The 8,916-nt window shown below is 31.6% G+C and overlaps 1 long non-coding RNA gene across 2 annotated transcripts in view; it reads right to left on the minus strand.

Moving 5' to 3' along the window:
- The window catches only part of LOC127709325 (uncharacterized), a 39,633-nt gene extending 33,346 nt beyond the window's left edge, over window positions 1-6,287 (minus strand). For both annotated transcript variants that reach the window (XR_007985597.1, XR_007985598.1), the window contains exons 1-2: window positions 6,216-6,287; window positions 322-397 (exon numbers count right to left, since the gene is read on the minus strand). This is a non-coding gene — a long non-coding RNA (uncharacterized LOC127709325). The remainder of the gene's footprint in view (window positions 1-321; window positions 398-6,215) is intronic.
- Window positions 6,288-8,916: the final 2,629 nt, after the last annotated feature.

Below are 8,916 nucleotides of genomic sequence, written 5' to 3' on the forward strand. Positions count from 1 at the left end.
TTGCTGCCTAATTTGTGATAATTTCCCTAGATAGCAGATACATCAAGTGAAAAGGAAATCGTAATTTTTCAAAATTAGTTTTTCATAAGAGGTACACTGAAAGATAAGAAGAGGTGGGATAAAAAAAAGAGAAATTTAACTGCACTCACTAGACAGTCGTAATAACTAAACGTCAAAAATTTCGTTAAAATGACACAACACAGTGTATATTGGACTACATATAATATAGGAAAAAGATGGAACGTTTGTAAGCTTTTCCAAATATTAAATCCAAGTGGTATGATATTTATATATATATATATATTAGCTTAACATACTTACCGTCTGAATGCTTTAATACTGATTATAACCATAACAAATATCAGGATAATAACAAACAGACTGACTGCTAGTACAACTACAATAACAGAGACATTTTACATCATAAAAGCAACAACTGTCTTAAATGAAATAGCTTCAAAAGCAAACACAAATTATTATTCTCGGGAATTTTGTCTAAGTGTTATGACAAAAGGCTGATTATTGATAGATTCTACATTACAGTGGGATTTCATATTTCTGCGTTTGCGATAGCCAATTTTACAATTGACAAACAGTATGCTCTTAATCTATATGGTTCAACAACGAACAAAATGGATATTCATTAATGTAAAACAATTAATAGCTGTTAACAAGTGAACACCACTAAAATTGTAAAAGTATTCATAACCATAATCGAAAAATATACATTTACACAACTGCATTGAGAGCACACATACATGCGAGGTTCATCAGTGTGTTATTACTTCTCCAACATTATTTTATCCATACAAGTAAATATTTTTTTAATAATGGGCAATAAGGATTAAAGAAAAAGTATAACAAAATAAACGAACTCCAAGGCAAATTCCAAAAAGAGGAAGTCCATAAAAACTGACAAAATCGAATGCTATCAATCAACGGAACAAGAGAAAAGCAACTGCCATATTCCTGACTTGGTACAGGCATTTTCCGAAGAAAATGGTGGGTTAAACCTGGTTTTATAGCTAGCTAAACCTACCACTTGTATGACAGTTGTTGATAGTTTCGTTATATTGACAAAATTGGGTAAGCAATCCATAAAAACGTCATAGGTTAATGTGACAATAATTGGGATCCAGCAGCCAAAACCATGTAAACATATATTACAGACATACAGCACAACTGACAACAAAATTCAAACAAACATACAAATTAATCTTACAAAGACGCCAACAAAAAGGTGTAGTAGATAGTAATTAACTTATCATAGATGCCAGTATTAAAATTTTGTAAGCCAGACGCGCGTTTCATCTACAAAAGACTCATCACTGACGTAATTTTGACAATGACGGTCACAAAAAAAAAAAAAAAAAAAAATTGTCGTTGATAGTACATACCGTATTTAGTATATACTTTCTCGATAAGTAAAAATTAAGTAAATATAAATACAAAGGTAAACAAAAAAGAAATAACACTTTAAAAACCCTTTGTGTCCGAATCGCACCTCAGGACCCACCTGCACCTGAAATATCCATAGTTTAAAAGTCAAAAACCCGATGGCGGGATGCATAAAAACCGAGTCACGTTAAAAGTCATACGACTAAAAGAAACATAATAGCACAAAGACAAATAACGGGTAAACTAATGTAAAATAAAAAGATATACAATTTCAGCACCTAGAATCAATAACTCCAGACCGTCTCAAGAATCTCTAGTTCAGGAAGATATATTAACGGGATCCAATCAAACAAGTTTGGATTGTTAATTGAAAGAACATCATCAATATACCTATATGTGAAATTAAATAATCTAGCTTCTTTGACCTTCTAGTTTTTTAATAGTGTCTGAAGGAACTCCGACTCATATGAAAATAAGAAAAGAGAAAGGCAAGGAGAGTTAGTTCCCATGGGAATGCCGACAACCTGCTCGAAAATTCTACCCCAATTTTCAACAAATATGTTGTTAATGAAAAACTCAGGCATACTGATCACTGACGATTATTGCTTTAAGACGGGTTTTAAATTTTTCATGTGGTATGAAATACCGTAGTGAAATTTACCTGTTACATGAGTTTTATATTAATTACTTCGTATATGAGTAAATCTGTGAATCAGTGATCTGACAGTGGAAAAAACTCAACCCTAGGAAATAATTATTTCAGTTGTATTTATGATATAAAAAGACACCATACGGACTCTTTATTTAATTTTCTGGTTTGTATTATACAAAATGTGAGACGTAAAGAGAATATTAAATTGAATTGAACTGAAGATATTATTCAAGGTGTAATATGAAAATTTTATTATACATCATAAACAGATTGTACTATACCTTCCCAATAACAGCAAATTTTATAAACACTAATAGCCTCTAATGTTTGACACGTGGTAAATGTTTGATAAACGTGTATGAATTATATTTTTCATATGTTGAATTTCCGTGAAGAGACTGGTTTCTATACCTAAAAGGAGTTATTCATTTCAGAACGATAGATCTTTCTTTTGAAGAAACAACCCGGATAATACAAAGGTTCAATGACATGCGTTTTATGGCTAAATAATAATGACCTGGGTAAGGTCATTATTCACCCGGAATTATATGCATATAATTCTTTGATTTTACAGTGATAATGTGTTTCCGGTCTAAAAAGCGCTTCGGACGCATGAAATTTATTATGTGTTGTTTTCATATCTTACAGCACTTGGTCGATACCGCTACTGGTGGATTATTAGTCCAAGATGGTATCATCAGTTCAGTAGTCAAAACTTCGGTACTGTCAGGATTTATACCAAACCTTTCTTAAATTGTCCGTTTATAAATTTATAAATTATTGAGAAACTAAGGTTTCAACTCTCACAGACAAACTCGACCATAGATGGATTGCCTATTATCTTAGGTTCATTTTGATCGTGTAGCTCTTCAACTATTTTGGATCTTATACATCCTTGGCTTTCAAATATTCGGATTTGAACTTTCCTGATGAAGGTTGATTTATAAAAGCGCTTCGGACAGATGTAATTTATTAAGTTGATGTTTTCCTTTTTTCAGCACTTGGTCGATATTGCTGCTGGTTGACTATCCGTTTCCGAGGGTATCATCAGCTCAGTACGCAGTATTGACATGATTCATAACAAACCTTTCTCAAATTGTCAGTTTACAGATTTATAAATTATTAAGAAATTAAAGTTTCAACTCCCTCTGGCAAAGTTAACGACGATTATTTCTAGGTCCTCTTTGGTCATATAGCTATTCAACTGTTTGTGCACTTTGAGCACTCCTAATGAAGGAAAATCAAATCCAGAAAAGCGCGTCGGATGCATGAAATTTATAAAGTGTTGGTCTCATATTTAACAGCAATGGGTCGATTCTGCTGCTAGTGGACTATCAGTCTCTTATGGTATCATGAGCTAAGTAGTCAATACTTCGGTACTGCCTTGATTTATAAAAAACCTTTCTTAAATTGTCGATCTCTAAATTTAGAAATTATTTTTTGTTCATATAGCTCTTCAACTGTTTTGGACCTTGTACATCCTTTCCTTTCCATTATTTGACTTTGAGCGTTTCTGGTGAAGGTTATTCAGAAAAGCGCCTAGGATGCATGAAATTTTTAAAGTGTTATTTCCCTTTTTTACAGCCTTGGGTCAATACTACTTCTGGTAGAATATCAGTCCCCGAGGTATCATCAGTTCAAAAGTCAGTTCCTCGGTATTGACATGATTTATAGGAAACCTTTTTAAAACTGTCCGTTTATAAATTATTCAGAAACTGAGGAATCAACTCCTTCAGGCAACGTTGACCTTAGGTGGTTTTTGGATATTATTTTTATATCTTTTTGTATCATACAGCTCCTCAACTGTTTTGGATTTGATACATCCTTGGCTTTCAATTTTTCGGCTATGGGCGTTCTTGGTAAAGGCATATCCAGAAAAAAACACTTCGGACGCATAAAATTTATAAAGTGTTGTTTTTATTTGTTTTTATTTATTGACAATGATAAGCATCACCACAAGAAGTCTATACTCATCAAAAAAGGCTACCATTTCAACAATGTCCATAGACAGATGTGTTAGCGAGACCAAAGTTGTTAAAAATTTTCAAAATCAATCTATTCTACCAACTGACATAACGAAATAATTAAAAAACAGAAAAAGTAAATAGAGGTGTGTTAATTTCTATTCTAATATGACGTCCTTATTTCACTTTGTAAAAAAAGCCGTGTTCTAATTAGGACAAAATATATTTGACACATGCGAACAAACTTACTGTTTACATTCTTGTTATTTTCATTTGTACCCTAATAAAATATATATTTTTAGCTGCTTACATAAAATTTATTGTATATTGTTATTCAGACAACATATATTTACCTTGAAATTAGTTTTTGAACTTATTGAATATGAAAATGTAATGTACATACTTCATGGGGAGGATAAAAATACCGTTTTTTTCTCTATTAGAATCGAAATAATTCCTTCATGTCATGCTCTATGGTCATTTCAACATTGGTAGGCATTATATTTGACCATATTTTACACCCCATAATGCTCGGTGTAAAATATCGACAAATTTAACGCCTATCCATGTTAAAATGACCATAGAGCATGACATGAAGGAATTATTTCTTAATCAGGACAACACTTAAATGCACCGAAAAAGCTGCAAGTGTGATCATATTGACTAAAGTACAGAGAAAAGGAGTAATAACCCCGATATTGAATTATTCAACATTTATCAAAAAGGGACCATAGAAAACACGAAAAGTGTTCAAAGATCACTCAGCAAGATCGATATTAACAGCAACAATATTATATTGATGGGCGACTTCAATCTCCTGAATATCAGTTTCAAAAACTGAACAATCAAATCATCACCCTCAATGGTACAAATATAAACCATAATATGTTGGGTATAATAATCATTAAATTGGATGATTAATAAACTCATCATAGATACCAGGATTAAAATTTTGTACATCAGACGCGCGTTTCATTTACTAAAGTTTATGTTATGACGTGAATGAACTTAAGAACACCTTAAACCGAAATACTTAATGTGTATGTTTCCTTTTGTGACACATTAAGTGATACCTTGTTGTTGACATGTTTAAGATAAAACAACTTAAAAAATGGAGAAATCTAATGTTTTATGTAATTTATTAGGATACAGAGGCAAAAGATACCAAAACGATATACAAACTCACAAGTTGATAACAATAGTGAAGCAATTTCGAATTTCGGTTTTTTTAAAAATAAGATTTGAAATCATCAAATATTCAAATTATTTTATGTCACTTTATCCACTGGCAAATGAGATGTTGAATTGTACTGTACAGATCAGTCTGAAACCTACCTGTATACTGCAAGAGGAAAGTTATCTACTATAGGAATTCAAACAAAATTACTCATTTTTTTCTAATTTAATGAAAAGGAATATATATCTTATGAATACAATTATGCTAATTATCTTAATATTTCAACTGTTCTTACAATTGCAGATTAGTTTTTGTTTGACTCAAATTTATTTAACGTAGCTATATGAGGGAGATAACTCAGATAACTATATACAGCAATGTCTAGTAAATTTAGCTTGACTGTTTGTTTCGTAGCAAGAAAACAAACGAGTTCCGTGACCCCAATTTTCCCTTTTCTTTTCAGAAAGCACACTATTAGAGCTATCTTTTTTTTTTAAAGTCGTCTTTCGTTTTTTTTATTGACACCAAAGTGTTTTTCCCATCTATAAATTATACAGAACCTAACAATTTTGCATAACCTGATGCTTGAAAAATAGTTCCGTGACCCAATTTTCTTATAAAACGTATTTAGAAAAAAGAATGATATAAACTTTATTTTGGCATCTACATTAAATCAGTTACGAAACATGTCTTTGTTCGTACTTCTCTCATAGATCTATACTTCATCAATCTTGTTGTTCAATCTTTAACATTTTTTCTGTAAAATAGTGTTGTGTGGACTAAAAGATAATTAGCATAGATAATTAGCATAATTTTCTTCATAAGATATATATTCCTTTTTATTAAATGAGAAAAAATTGAGTAATTTTGTTTGAATTCATATAGTAGATGACTTTCCTCTTGCAGTATTTTTGCTTTTTATTTATTTTAGCTATGGTCATGATGGTGTTGTCTGTATTGTTTTCAATTACGATTCTTGATGTTCCCTGGGTAATTCCTACATATTACATAGAAAACAACTTACCAGATGTAGGAAGAGTTATAAAACGTGGAAATCTTTTATTCGATGTACTGTTCTCGATCGTATTCTTCTTTTCTAAAAATATAAGTACTACTTCATTTACACTTTATCAACATTTTTTGTGAGTAAGATATACATACATTTTTGGAAGAGATAAAAGGTAAAAATACTTATGTTAAACGTATTTGTTTCAACCAATAACCGTTTCCTTATATATGCATAGCTTAAATCTGATTTTATAGAAGAAGAAAAAACATTTGTCAACATTCGATATAGTTTTTGAATCAGAACCGATCAAGGAAATGTTCATTCGTTACAAAGTTTTTTTTATAACATAAAGCTTCATGCATTGCGATAGTTTAGAAATTATATACATCTTTTTAGTATTGAACTATTGCAATGATGTAATCGTTCATAACTGTATCCTTTAATTGATAGTTGTTTCATTGACAACCTTTCCAAATCTCAGTTTGTTTTAACCCAGGGGACAATCAAAGACGAAACAACCGGTGAAAGGGATAAAAACCTTGTGATGAAAATCAAGCCACGGCGGACAGCCCATAACTTATATGTACATTTGGCATGGACACCTATATATTGATGAAGACTGATATGTCTTTTATGTCTTTCATCTTTGGGTTGCTGTTTCAGTCGCGTAAACAACACATATTTTTTTATATTTAATGAAATCAAGAATATGTGATCAGCACGTTTTGAAGTCATATATATATTTCTGGATTTTCAGGAATATATACCATTTCTGTAACCTAGATATGGAAAATCAAGTATCCTTTTCCTTCAAGTTGCGCTTTATTTTCCTTTCATTTTGTATGAAATCTCAAACATCAATGGTATACATTTAACGATCAGAAAAAATGGAATTAACGCGTCATTTATAATGACTACTGAAGAAAGCCAGATATACCAAAACCCTACTTTCAGATTAAATTTTAAAAAACTTTTAACTTTTTTTCAGAGATAATAGTTTCATTTTTAACACACAACGTTATATATTATTTGTGATCAGGTGTCATAATTTTTAGTTGACAAAGTATAGCTTCAAAGGTATTTCAAAATACAAATGTTATTATTGCTAAAATTAAACTTTTACTTGTACGTGATATTCCTGATATATCATGCACCGTTATGATGAATAAACCGTACGTTTGCAACTTGTGTTACAAAGTATTTGCATAAATTAACTGAGACATTTTGTCAGTGTCACCTTTCAGTTCTAATGTAAGCTAAGCTAGCAAAAAACTGATCAAAATTACTTGGCTTATAATTTGGAAGTTATTTTTCACTTGTACCATTGATTGATAGCGGTTGATTTTGTCAGTTTTTATGAACCCCCTTTTTGAATTTGACTTGGAGTTCAGTATTTTGTTATACTTTTTTGGTGCGTTTCATCAAATACGTCAAATCAAATATGAAGTGGAAGAGCATTTTAAATGACAATTCCAAAAAGTTGTGACAAATAAGGCTAAGGCAATATGGGAGTAGAAAAATATTATTGTTGAATAATTCAACATTTTATAAACAATAAATTTACAGAAAATGAACATATCAATGACATTTCATGTCAACACAAAAATGCTGACTACCGGACTGATGACGAAACGTCACAGTAGCATCGACTCAGTGGTTGTTTCAACTCATCAAAGATACCCGGCAACTCACTCCTGCATGGTTGATGTTAGACAAGCTTGTTGTTTTAAAAGCATCTTTGATTTTTGTGCCCTCTAACGTGTTTTTTTTTTTTTTTTGGTTTTATATTGTTAACGTCTTCATTGTCCCATATGACTGGTTGATTGGTATTTCACGCCACTTTCAGCACTTTTGCGCTATTTCGTGGTGGTCAGTTAAGTTTTTATTGGTAGAGGAAGTTGGAGTTCCCGGAGAGATCCACCGATCTTCGGTACGAAAACTGACAATCCTAGTCAATTAAGATTGCATTCGAACGCACCTGCCACATGCCGGATTCAAACTCACCACCTCAGCGTTAGCAAAACTAAACACTTACGTTTTCTTAAACAAAGGAATGGAAACTGAGATGTACAATTTTCCACTGTAAAATAGTTATTCTCCACAGTAAAATAGTTAATTTCCACTTTTGACACGGCAAGACACAAATCTTTTCCTGTAAGTTTTCCTGTCAATATAAAATATCATTATTCCCGCATTTTCCCCCATGAGCAACACGACAGCAGCCACCAGGTTTGCAGGAGTTGTCTTCCTTCCCACAGCACTTGGATTTTTAAAACTATGTAATAGTTGAGTATAATCGTGATTACTGTTTTATACTAAATAAAACATGTAAAACACCACAACAGATTCATCTAAGTTAAGCATTTATTTTGTATGAAAATTAATGGCAACACCAATAAACATGGGAAAATACTTGAAAGAAAAAATACCGATGAATGATTTAAATAGTTTATTAACAATAGATTAAGGAAGAAAAATACCGAATGATGATTTGAATAGATAATTCCCACTAGATCACGGCCGACACTCGGCTAACCGAGAGATTGGTTGGTTAATCTATATTGAGTATGCGGCTATATGGGCAGTTGGTCTGTTAATCGGGTCGGTTATACGTCTGTTAAGAGTATAACGCACAATTTAAATGTTCAACTCTGTTAAATATACAGATTTTTGGCATATTATAAGAACCAGTTAAAAAAAAGAAAAGTGTCTGACA

The sequence above is a fragment of the Mytilus californianus genome, unplaced genomic scaffold (genome assembly GCF_021869535.1).
Source record: "Mytilus californianus isolate M0D057914Y unplaced genomic scaffold, xbMytCali1.0.p SCAF_7, whole genome shotgun sequence".
Classification (NCBI taxonomy): domain Eukaryota; kingdom Metazoa; phylum Mollusca; class Bivalvia; order Mytilida; family Mytilidae; genus Mytilus; species Mytilus californianus.